We start from the raw sequence: 13334 nt of genomic DNA, 5'->3' as shown, positions 1-13334 counted from the left end.
CATCTTGCTGGTACTGCAACTCTAGATGGCGGTGTAATTAATTAATAAATTATGCAACCAGTTGCAGTCTAATTGTAGCGCCCCCTTTCTGTGCAATGTGGTCACATTTGGCACACTTCTTCAGAGTAATGACATACATATGTGTACCAAGTTCTGTTTGATTTGGGCAAAGATTGCTTGAGTCATAGCTCAAAGAGTGCATGGAGCCCCGCCCATGCATATTTGTTGAATAACTGCCGCACCAGCGTGTCAAAAGTTCTAACTTTTTAACATAATTATTTACCTACAGTCTATACAGATTTCAAAAATACAAGTTGTTAATTCATAAGACAAATTTCCAGGGAGTAGTTCGAAAAGCTCCATTTTCACATGGTGACTCCAAAGTGTTTGTAGGTGTGAGTGAATGTGTGTGTGTCTGCGTTGCCCTGTGTATTCCCGCCTTGCGCCCAATGATTCCAGGTAGGCTCTGGACCCACTACAACCCTGAATTGGATAAGCAGTTACAGATAATGAATGAATGAATATTCCATATTTTCATGTTGAAAATTTTAAATTCGCCCCCTAGTGGCTATGGTTATGAAACTTATGGGCTTAGGAAGTGCTGCAATGAACATACCATGCAAGTCTCATGATGATAGGACCTTGTTAAGATCATTAAACAGCTGCTGAAATTTGATTAGCCAATGGCGGCCATGTTTTTTGGAATATGACATCATCGTCATAGAATCTCATTCAGGATATCACCCACTACATGCATGTCAATCGGACAATCCTATGAAGCGTAGCAAGTTTATTGTTGTTATAGTGACCCATAGGCTTGCAGTTGCACAACCAAGTACTCATGTCTTCCAACCCTTATAGTGATCAAGCATGTGAAGTATTGTAACATTCGGAGAAAGTGTTTGTGAGTTATAGCTGTATTTGTGTGATTTTTGGAACGCAAGCTCAACCCCTGTATTTGGGCGGAGTCTGGAAGCCGAGCAGAGATGAAATTCCAACTTTTTTTTAATAATTGCATATTATGCAAATTAGCTCAAAATCTAAGTAGATTTCTAAGTAAGCTCCATGCACAGCTTATGGGTTCTTGAGGCTTTTTTTGTAGGGTCTGACCTGAGGAATCAGGGAAAAAAAGAATTTTGTCTCTACACCACATGGTAAAAAAATGGAACAAAACAATAGGACTCCAGCACTTGCAGTGCTTGGACCCCTAAAAATGGACACCCCAGATGGGACCTCCTTTTGTGGTTTCAGCATCGGACAGCTCCAGCAAGGACTTCAAGCCGACAAATAAAACGGTGAGCATTTTCTCACATTAAAAGCTGGGTTTGCTTCTTTGAGCTGTTTGCGCTGCTGCAGTTGCATGGTATTAGACTCATTTGTGACTGCAGTGTCGTGTTGTTGGTGTTGGGGAAGATTCTCCGTTGTAAATTGGGGTAAAATGGAGTACTATAAGGATAAAGAGAAATAGGAAAAAGAGAAAAGGGAATGTTGAAGTATGAGTGTAGAATAGCTTAATGAGTAATGATAAGGCGAGCTAAATGACATCATGGAAGTGTAATGAAGACGGGACCCATATCTTCTTAACGGTGAGATGTGTGTACATTAGTCACTGTGTGAAAATAAGCTTTGGTAAATAGTGGGATTGGATTAAAAGTGAAAAACTAATACAGCCCTGGGCTCAGGGACATTGGAAGAGGACAAAGAGAAAGGACAAAAATGAAGAGGAAGTAAAGGAAATAGTGAATATAAGTTTAAAAGTTAACTGCAGGTGTAGAATGAAAGGGGCTCTCGCTCAAAACGCTTGTTGATGAACAGTGTTTGAAGCAGAGTTTCTTTGAACCTGTACAATTCATATGGTAGCATACATTTAGCAAAAAGTGGTTAGGTTAAAGGAGAAGATGAGAGGAAATAAGAGGAAACCAAGAGGAATTACGTGTCCCTCTTTGTCTGTACAGAGTTGGTCTGTGTGTGTCTGTGCTAGCCGAGGAATTAGTTTGTGTGTGTGTGAGAGAGAAAGGCTGCAGCATGAGTTGAATAGGGGATATGTCAATGTACAGGGGTTAGACAATAAAACTGAAACACCTGGTTTTAGACCACAATAATTTATTAGTCTGGTGTAGGGCCTCCTTTTGTGACCAATACAGCGTCAGTTGGTCTTGGGAATGACATACACAAGTCCTGCACAGTGGTCAGAGGGATTTGAAGCCATTCTTCTTGCAGGATAGTGGCTAGGTCTCTACGTGATGCTGGTGGAGGAAAACGTTTCCTGACTCGCTCCTCCACAACACCCCAAAGTGGCTCAATAATATTTAGATCTGGTGACTGTGCAGGCCATGGGAGATGTTCAACTTCACTTTCATGTTCATCAAACCAGTCTTTCACCAGTCTCGCTGTGTGTATTGGTGCGTTGTCGTCCTGATACACGGCACCGCCTTCAGGACACAGTGTTTGAACCATTGGATGCACATGGTCTTACTGGTGCAGTGTGGAGTTAATGAAGATTGTCCACCAGGCTGCTCCAGTTTAGCCATGAAACCTTCCACACTACAATGACAGGTGTTTCACTTTCATTGTCTAACCCCTGTATGTTTGTATTTGTTAATCACTTATGAGCCTCTTTTGAGAGGAACGTTTAGATTCTGTTAAAACATAAGCCTTTGAAAACTTTATAAAAGTTAGTAAACCTTATGAGCCTTTGATAAAAATCTATGAGCCTCTTTCGAGGGGACGCGCTGTAGTAAAATTATATGAGCCCCAAAAGGATGGTTTTTGAGTTCGCATGAAAGAGTTGCTGTTATATGGTGCTCTCTGCTGGTGAAAGGGTCTCTGTGTGTAAGTAAATTGAATAAAATTGTTAGTATTCAGGAAATACCCATAAAAATGTACTGCTTGTTCATGGTTGTTCCCCCTTTCTCTACCTCTCAGTTTCCCGCCCTTATTTTCTTCCTATAACATATATGGTTCCTATATCACTTTTTGTTTCCATAGAAAAGGGGGAGTTTTTCTGGCCTCAAGCCAATAAACTACTTGCTGAATCTTGCCTTTTTTATAAATAATAATTCTTCAATGTTGAAAGGATATGTTATGAATGATCAAAAACTGTTGGTAGATAAAGTGTGCAAATCATATGAAATAGCTTATTGTGTGTTATAAAGACCTTTTGGGGTTCATTAGATCCTAAAGTCCTGTCTGTTTTCCTTCTCCTGTGGTGTGTGAAGGCTATGATGTGGTGGACTGAGTGGCTGACGAGAAGTTATAGTTATCATTATTGAGATGTAATGGTCTGGGTTCACTTATAGACCAGCATAAGAATATTTCTGAAATTAGGGTTCCTTTAATTGAATTCTATGTATAAGATACATGACATTTTTCTTTTAAAAGAAAAGCTTGGCCACAGGTTGACTAATGGCCTCGTTTATTAAGATAAAATGCTTCCTTCGTTCATCTTTCCATTAAGAGTTATAAATGTGATTTTTATAAATGTGAGTTATCGTCTTGGCACGGTCTGTTCTGATTTAAGCTGTGTTAGGGGTTTAATGTTGACACTCCTTGTGGGAGTGCATGCTTTTGTGCCTTAGATGGGATTGGATTTTCTTTATTTTGCAGGGTATTTATGGAAATCTATCTTAAATTTAGATAAGATTATTTGTCTGTAGTTATTAGAAAAGGAGGACTTTGTGTTGTGGATTGATATTGCAGATTAAGTTTCAATTCAGCTGAAGTTGGCCAATTCATTTTTTATTTATTTCTATTGACTGTGGTAAAACAGTAGCCTATAAACAAAAGGAAAAAGGGGAAGAAGTATTCTAAATAGTTTTTGCAGTCTTAAGTTTAGTAATTAGTATAACGTTATGATAAGGGAACAGACTGAGCCAAAAATGGGCTCTTAACGTTTCAAAAGGAATTACTCCTGTTATTGTTAAGAAAACTAATCCTTTAATTAAAGACATTCCAAAAATACCTGAAAAATGTTGTAAGTGTTGGCCTGACCAACCATGACCAGTGGAGGAGACTCTTAATCCGGATGTGATTAAAACAATAGATGTGCTTGTGTCTACGTACAAAGAAAATCAGTAGAAAGGAAGTGGAGCTTGGCGTTCTTCATTTATTTGAACAAGAGGGACAAAAGCTGCAATAGATAAAAGTGAAAAAGGTGCAGAAGCAATTGGGAAATGTGAAAAAGAAATAGAAAAACAGATGGCAGCAATTAAAGTGCCTTTTTCACACGTGGACTCAGTTAAGTGACCCCCACCTTTATGAGAAGCAGGTGAAGTTTGATGAAATCTATCCTCAGCTCCCAGTGATCATTCAAGAGTGTAGCTATCACATTAGAGATGAGGATGACACCATAATAGAGTCAGGACAAGCAGAGACAACGACAAAGCTGTATCAGAGTTCCAAAAGCAAGAGAAGAACACTATGTCTGCAGACTAAAGGTGAACTGAGAATGAGCAGGGGGACAGTCAGAGATGATGATGATCTGAGTGAGTCTGAGGAGATTATGGGTGGATACAACCCTGCAGTCAGACAGATACTGGCTAAAGCAGAAAAAAGAGGAGATGTAACCAGGAGGAAAGAAGACTGAGGAAGTGGTGAAACTGAGAATGAAGACAGCGATGTCGTTTCTGAGAATAAGGGTCCCTTCGCTTCAAGAGTCCCTTCAACATCCAGTACAAAAACACAAGATGACAGATGGAGAGCTTTAAGAGAAGTAGAAACAAGACCAATGCCTGTTGTACTTGGATAATGCTGTTAGCTCAGAAAGCCAAAAAGCATTCAAGAAACTATTAGAGGAGTTGCAGAAAATGCAGAATTGAAAATTGAATGTTCTCAAAAATCAGAACAGGCATAACCACTGCACTCAAGAAAAGGGAAGACACCAGAGGAGATGTGTCCAGTGGTTGTCTGAGGACAGAGTCTGGAGTACAAGCCTTGGCAGAATACAGATCTGTCAGATATCCTTGAAGTTGCCTATTCTGCAAGATGGAGCATATCCTTGGATTTCAAAGTTGGAAGAGCTCCTGGTGGGAACTCGGCCTGCTGTAGGAGATCTAAAGAGACTTTTAGCACATATCCTGGGGGTTGCAGCCGTGGAAGAGATTCTACAAAAAGCAGGTCTAAATCGATATGTAGGAACAGCTGTTAATGATCCAGAGCTGTTCTGCAAATAGAAGTCAAACATGGAGAGCATTGAAAGATACACTTCCAACAACTGTTCTGAGCCTTTAGGAGTGGAAGAAAACCAGAGAGCTTATGTGTCAGGAGCCCATCAGGAATGGAGAAATGTAACAGGAATTAAATGTAACAGATTTAAATCAAATGGAGCAGTCAATTTTGCGAGCCAATACAGAAAGGGGCTGCCCTTACCAGTGAGGAGTAAACTGTCAGAAGCAGTGGGTCTTGGCAGCATGGCTAAGAGTGTTTATACAGATCATATACTGTAACCCATCAAGTGGAGCTATATAGGAAAAAGGAATATGATCAGAAAGCACATGACCAAGAGATCCTCAGGAAAATGAATCACATACAACTAGTGGATAACAAGAAAAAACTAGCGCTGGTTATACAGAGTGAGCTGCTAACTCAGCCAGTACCACAACCGCAGCCGAACAAGGCTCAGCCTCAGGTGAGCCAGTCAACATAGATGTGTTCTATTTTTGAGTAAGTATATGGAGACCTCAGATGTTATTTCTTTTTTCTCTGTCTGAGGGATATGGGTGTCAGGTTGAGACATGTGCCGACATTGTTTTGATTTTAATTTCTGAGGATTCTATATGAATTTACATATGATTTCTGTCTTCATGAAATAATTAAGTGAGTGGGCCCCTGGTCCAATGGTCAAGAACTCACAGGAAATGGGTCTTCCACTCTCTCTCTTTCCCTCTAAGTCCCAGAGCTTGATATAATGTAATTAAGAGCCATATGCCTTACCTTATTTGGATGAAAATGAACCTTATGTAAAGTACAGAGAATAGAGCTGAGAGAGAGGGATGAGGATTTTCAGAGTCTCTCTCCAGTCTCAGTAGGACCTTGTAAGATGCTGTTCTTTGGTGAAATAAAAATGAATTTACAACTCAAGACATGTCTGCAGAAACTATTCTTCATTCATCTTCATTGCACCACTGAGAAGAAAATAAACGACTGTGTTATTAAATGGTCTCTCTGTGCTCTCTGCTGATAAATCATATTCTAAAATCATGTAGATATTGTGCTGAACTGATATCTTTACATTGTAAATTATGTGAAATGAATTGAAAAGAAGTATTGTATACTGTATGTGACAATGCGACAGGCATATCCTGAATTGTCCTAACTCCAGTAGACCTGCTTTATGATAAAACTCAGTTATATTTGTTTGGAGATGAGATCAATGAACAAATATCTGATCAGCTTCATCCAGACAATTCTCTGCACTTGGGGGCGCTATGGAGCTCCTGATCCACTCCCAAACCCATGCTCTATGAAAATTATAATTTGTGTTATAACAAGTGGAAGGCCTATGTCAATTTTCATTTTCTGACCTTTGAAAAAGTCTCAAATATATGACTACTTCCACTGTGGTATCTACAATATTATTACTTATGTTTATATCCAATTCCTTACTTTATAATTTAAAAACATTTAATTTCATGATTTTCATTAAAATGTCTTCTATTGTTTACAAAAGAGAGAATGGTGATGCTTGTGAATATCCACACAATAAAGAAATAAAGTAACAAACAAGCAAGATGTGTCCTTGTGGTCTTTAAAAAGTAAATTTTAAAAAGATTAATTTGACATGATATCAAAAGATAACTCGAGTGACGCTTATGGATTAAAAAACAGTTTAATATCCTACAGAGGGCAAACCAAAAGCATAAACATAAAAGTCTGAAGTCAAGCCAAAAATACAAACAGATCCAAAGGGCAAATACAAAGGGATAAATAGAACCAATAGAAAAGCTCTGAATGCACAGATAAGGCAATTCTCTTAAACAATCTTAACCAACACTGTATTTAAATACTCTGTCTAATGAGTCTAATGTCTAAAGCTCCTTTCCCATGGTCTTCAGAATATATCTATCTCATCTTGCTGGTACTGCAACTCTAGATGGCGGTGTAATTAATTAATAAATTTTGCAACCAGTTGCAGTCTAATTGTAGCGCCCCCTTTCTGTGCAATGTGGTCACATTTGGCACACTACTTCAGAGTAATGACATACATATGTGTACCAAGTTCTGTTTGATTTGGGCAAAGATTGTTTGAGTCATAGCTCAAAGAGGTAATTTATAGTTATCATTATTGAGATGTAATGGTCTGGGTTCACTTATAGGCTGCATAAGAATATTTCTCAGATTAGGGTTCCTTTAATTGAATTCTATGTATAAGATACATTACATTTTTCTTTTAAAAGAAAAGCTTGGCCACAGGTTGACTAATGGCCTCATTTATTAAGATAAAATACTTCCTTCGTTCATCTTTCCATTAAGAATTATAAATGTGATTTTTATAAATGTGAGTTATCGTCTTGGCATGGTCTGTTCTGATTTAAGCTGTGTTAGGGGTGTGTTCTCTCTGTGGCTGCATGGGTTTCCTCCGGGTGACTGTCTGTGAGGAGTGTCGTGTGTTCTCCCTGTGTCTGCGTGGGTTTCCTCCAGGTGCCCCGGTTTCCTCCCATGGTCCAAAAACACATGGTGATAGGTGATGGATTGGCGACTCAAAAAGTGTCCATAGGTGTGTGTGTGTATGTGTTGCCCTGTGAAGGACTGGCGCCCCCTCCAGGGTGTATTCCCGCCTTGTGACCAATGATTCCAGGTAGGCTCTGGACCCACCGCGACCCTGAACTGGATAAGGGTTACAGATAATGAATGAATGAATGAATGTTCTCAATAACCTCATCAGCTCCACTACTTCCACTTCCCCTCACTCACACACTCTTTGTGAAGCATTGCCAGTAGTTTCTGCTTCCTAAGCCTTCTCTGAACTGTGTCTTCCTGCTGATTGATCTCTGCCTGCGCCTTGACTCTGGATTTTGGGGTTAATCTGTTAATTTACAAAAAAAGAGCTGCAAAAGCAGGTGCATATTACACTACAGCCCCCAGAGACTACTATGGCAATGTACTTTATTAAAGCAGCACTAGGTAGTGTTTTTACCTTAAAATTACAGCTTCACCATCACTGTGCTGCTCCACTGAGCTGTAACAGGGCGAATAGAGACTCTGTCGCTCCTCCTCTGGGCTCAGCACTGCAGAAACTGCACTATGTAACTGTTAAACTAATATTGTACTGTGATATTTCCACAGATGTTCTGCTCTACTCGTCTTTTCCCTGTAGATCTGCAGGTGAAGATGCTGCTGGGTTTGTGACAGCACTGCTCCACGAAGGCCTCTCTTCCCTCTCAGCTCCATATGCTCTTCATAATGATATTCACACCAGAAAACCACCTCACACACACACACACACACTAACGTCACCAGAAATGTTTAGAAATATGTGTGTGTGTTTGAGTCAGTCGTCATGAAGAGCTCATGTAGGAGTGATGTAGCCTCTAAACAGTGTCCTACAGTGAAGAGTTCCCCACCGTTCTCCTACATCACTCATAAACCCAACACTAATCCCTAATATTGTCTCATTAATGTGTGTGATAATATCTGTGTGTGTTTCTGGACCGGTCTGTAACCGAATGATTTCTATAATGTAACGGACCTTGTGTCTGAGCTCATTAGAGCTGCACTTTATGATCATTTTAATAACTATTAGTCTGCTGATTTGTTTTCTATCAATTACAAAAGACTGATTATTCTACAGAGCGCTGGAGTCCTGCAGTGTGTTCAGTTGGATTGGGATTAGTGTTGAAACTGACACTGAGGCACAAACAGCGCCACCTAGAGTATTTTTCAGCAGCTGCCACTGGTTCAGAGATGGGAACACACACATCTGGCTGTAGAGCCTCTGTGAATAAAACTGAGGGTACACACCACCATGCACAAGGCCCGCTGAGATCATTCTGAACACACTCCTGTGTACAGCGCTAACACACACCAACACACACGTTCCAATCTGTTGATGACACACACACTTTTCCAGAATAAATAAAGAAGAGAGAACATAGTCCATATATAAAATGTACACAGGGGGAACTCTTGTGAACGGAAGATAACCATTTCTTCCAGTCAGGCCCTTCAATAATACGAGAACCATGTGTGTGTCTCATAAGGAGCCTGAGAAACTCTCTTTAGGGCCCCCCCTCATCCACTGCTCCTCACCTGTTCCATTAATATCTGGGACAATATCGTCCAGTTTGACGTGGTAAAGGATCATTCTCCGTGTGTTATTATTAGTGCTGCTAGTGGATTTCCTCCACCATTAACAAGAGGCTACTGTTGGTGGACACAAGTCTGTCAGACCGTGATGAGCAGCGCTGGGCAGTTCAGCTCCGTGCTTTAGGATCATACTGAGCTTCTTCTTCAAACTCTACAGCGCAGTATCTTCTCCGCTTCACCACGTCCTCTTTAGCGCTGTTGTGGAGAAACGTTAACGTTGAAGCTCTGAAGAGAGAGTTCAGCTTGTGGATCACAGACAGAAAGTCCATTCTCTGTAGAAGAGAACATGTTGTAGTGGGAAACGGCTCGGAGAGTCCTTTATTACTGCTTCAGAGACGCCCCGACTTCACACACACACACACACACACACACACAGACACGCCCCCTCGGAGACGTAGAGAGGAGAAAGCGAAAGTAGATTTACCCCTCCACCGTTTTACGGAGAGAGAGAGAGAGAGAGAGAGAGAGAGAGACAGACAGACAGAGAGAGAGAGAGACAGACAGACAGAGAGAGAGAGAGAGAGAGAGAGAGAGAGAGAGAGAGAGAGAGAGAGAGAGATAAAGAACGCAGATTTAACGGTGAGTAACTTCATTGTTTTCTTCTTTATCTAACACCCCCAACACACACACACACACACACACACACACACACACACACACACACAGGGGAACATTAAAGCTGTGAGGTTTACAGTGAGTCTAAATCAGTGAAGTCTAAAAACACTCGGGCTGTTTCGGGCCGATTACACCACGCCGAGCCCGAGTCTCATCGGCTTCCGTTTAAATCCAGGTCCGGTTCCACTCCCCTCAGTTGTTCTCACAATCTTGCGCTCTATGAGCAACACAGTCGACACCATAAGAGCTTATAGCACGAACTGTAATGAATTCCGCGAAGCGTCTTGACGTTTTACCGAAAGCTGGTTACAGCCGGTGATGTCTGATTCGTGTTTTGAAATCTCCGGGTTTACGCTCGTACGATCAAACAGTGACGCAGACTCGGGGAAGACGCGAGGAGGAGGCATATGCGTTTACACAAACGATCTTTGGTGCGGGCGGTACTCTGTGAAATATAAGAAGTGTGATCCACACGTGGAAATACTGGGAACGACTTTAAGACCGTTTTACTCACCCAGAGAGTGTGGGTGTATTTAACTCTTTGTGGTGTGTGTTCCTCCCAGCGGTAAAGCTGCTAAAGCCGCTAACACCATTGCTGACTTTGTTCATGAGCTACAACTTAAACATCCCGATGCTCCAGCAATAGTAGTTGGAGACATGAATCAGTGTCACCTGGACTCCGTGTGTTGTCTGGCTTTGAACAAGATGTAAAAAAAATCAAACCAGGAAAAACAACATTCTGGACAAGTGTTTTGTAAATATTAAGAATGCTTACATTTCAAAAAGCAGACCTCCTACACCCAGTTCAGATCATAATGTGATTCATATTGTTCCAGTGTATAAGACAAGATTTAAGAGAAGTAAACCTGAAAAGAAAGTCATAAGAAGTTGGACAGATGAGAATAAGGAACAGCTTGGAGCATGTTTTGATTGATGACTGATTGGAGCGCGTTTCAAGACGGCTCTTTAAATGAAAGGATAACTGTCACTAATGATTATATTAACTTCTGTGTACAGCTGTTAGTTCCTACAAAAGAAATTAAAATCTATCCAAATAATAAATGATACGTAACCAAGGATATTAAAGGAACTATAAACAAAAGGAGCCTGGCCTTTAAAAATAAAGACACAGTAATACTTCGACAGACAGATAAAGAACTAAGAATTAAATTAAGAGAAGCACAGACAAGGTTTAGAAAACACATTTAAAACTAATAACTCTAAAAAGGTGTGGGACACATGAACTCAGTGACAGGTACGCTGTCCTCTAATAAACCCACTGTAACAGATAATGATTTTAAGTTTGCTAATGATTTAAACACTTATTTTACAAGATTTGATTCGTCTGATAGCTCTGAGAAATGTAATCAAGTTCTTACAAACATTCAGCTAGAACCTTCAGACAGAATTAAGATCACTGTTGATGAAGTTAGAAAAATAGTTAAAGCCACTAACACCAAAAAATCAGAGGGGTCCAGAGAGGTGTAGTCCTTTTATTTAAAAAAACTAAACAACAGAGCTGACACCAGCTTGGCCACCAGTATTTCATCTCTAAATTGATACACACAGTCCCAACAGCATGGGAAACTTCACATATAAAACCACTGCCTAAGATTCAATGTCCAAAAGAATACAAAGATGTTAGACCCATAGCTTTAACGTCTGTGATCATAAAGACTCTAGAGAGACTTTAGCTCAAACATCTGTAAACTACTTGTACTAATGAGAAATTAGATCCATTTCAGTTTCCATATGAAACAGAGTGTATCACGGAAGACGCTGTTGCTACATTAGTTCATATTATTACTAAACATCTAGATAAACCTCATACGTCTGTGAGAGCACTCTTTCTGGATTATTCATCAGCCTTTAACACACTACAACCCAATATTCTACTTTTTAAAATGTCTCGTCTGAGAGTGAACCCTTATTTGATTCACTGGTACGACTCTTTTCTTACAAATAGAGTGCAGCTGGTTAAAGTGAACAGGACTCTTTCTTCTGCCATTTTCACCAGTGTTGGTGCACCTCAGGGCTGCGTGAGTTCTGCTTTGCTTTTTTCTTTATAACCAGAAGATGGCCGTTCAACTACAAATAATCAGTATGTTTTAAAATACTCAGATGATACTGTCTTGTTAACACTATTAAATGACACGGACAGCCCTGAGCTGCACCAACAGGGGGTTAATAAGGTGGTCACGTGGAGCAAAAATAATGCTCTAGACATCAACACAAAGAAATTAAAGACATTCTGTTTGGCCCAAAATCAATAGTCACAAATCCCACCATTATCAGTGATGAAATAACTAAACAGGTGCAGTCTTATAAATATCTTGGTGTAATGATTGATGCCACTCTATTATGGAGACATCATATTGACTACATCTGTAAAAAAATGAAAAAGAGGTTTATTTTCTTTGTCGTCTCCGCTCTTTTGGAGCTACTCAGCAGATACTCCTACTGTTTTACACTGCTGTTATTCTGTGTCACGGCTGCGAAGGGAGGACGAGGAGACGGACGTAAACGCAAGGAATTTTATTAACACAGACAGAATCAAAACATACACGGGTAGATACATGGAAACTAGACAAGACTAAACTATGAATTAACCAAAGACAGACGAGAGACAGCCATGAACCGGGGTAGACATGTGAGACACACAAAAACAGAGTTAACACACATCTACGCACACAACACCAGACGAAGGAGCACTCAAACCACATGGGTATATAAGGACAAGACAAAGGAGGAACACCTGGAGACAATAATGAGAGAGAGGCAGGACTAAGGAGGGTCTAGGGCGGAACAAAGGCGGAGACAGGAACAACAACAAACACGGCCATGTGCTACATGAGCACAGGGTGGGGAAAACAGACAGGACTGGGCCAGGATGTGACATTCTGAGTGTTCTGCAGTATTGTAACGCTGTGTGGTACAGCTGTTTATCTACATCTGTAAGGTCTGGATTGAAACACTTGATCAAAATCTGTTCAAAGATTGTGGGTCAGTCTCTAGAAAGCCTGGGTGAGGCCGCTTATTATAACAACACAATGAGGCTGGCAAAAAAACCATAGTTTCTGACACTAATCATGTTTTGAACAGTGAATATGTCCTTCTTCCATCTGGACGATGATACAGTGTTCCACTGTTTAATAAGTTTAGACTGAAACATTCTTCTGTACATCAGTCAATTCTTAAACTGAACAAAGAGCTTAATTCACATCTATGAAAGCTGTTTTAATACGAGAAATTATTATTATCCATCCATTATCTGTAACCGCTTATCCAATTTAGGGTCGCGGGGGGTCCAGAGCCTACCTGGAATCATTGGGCGCAAGGCGGGAATACACCCTGGAGGGGACGCCAGTCCTTCACAGGGCATTATTATTATTATTATTATTATTATTATTATTATT

General features: G+C 40.3%; 2 protein-coding genes across 2 annotated transcripts in view; both read left to right on the top strand.

Annotated features, from left to right (window-relative positions):
* Positions 1-13334, top strand: part of LOC136694219 (zinc finger protein 850-like) — a 517486-nt gene that overhangs the window by 56583 nt on the left and 447569 nt on the right. The window lies entirely within an intron of this gene.
* The window catches only part of LOC136694260 (stonustoxin subunit beta-like), a 29684-nt gene continuing 26131 nt past the window's right edge, over positions 9782-13334 (top strand). Inside the window, exon 1 of the mRNA XM_066667673.1 lies at positions 9782-9882. The gene's annotated coding sequence lies outside the window, so the exon portion shown is untranslated. The remainder of the gene's footprint in view (positions 9883-13334) is intronic.

This window comes from Hoplias malabaricus, chromosome 4 (genome assembly GCF_029633855.1).
Source record: "Hoplias malabaricus isolate fHopMal1 chromosome 4, fHopMal1.hap1, whole genome shotgun sequence".
In the NCBI taxonomy this organism is placed as follows: domain Eukaryota; kingdom Metazoa; phylum Chordata; class Actinopteri; order Characiformes; family Erythrinidae; genus Hoplias; species Hoplias malabaricus.
The sequence above is the reverse complement of the archived record's forward strand: the minus strand, read 5'-3'. Positions and strand labels throughout refer to the sequence as shown.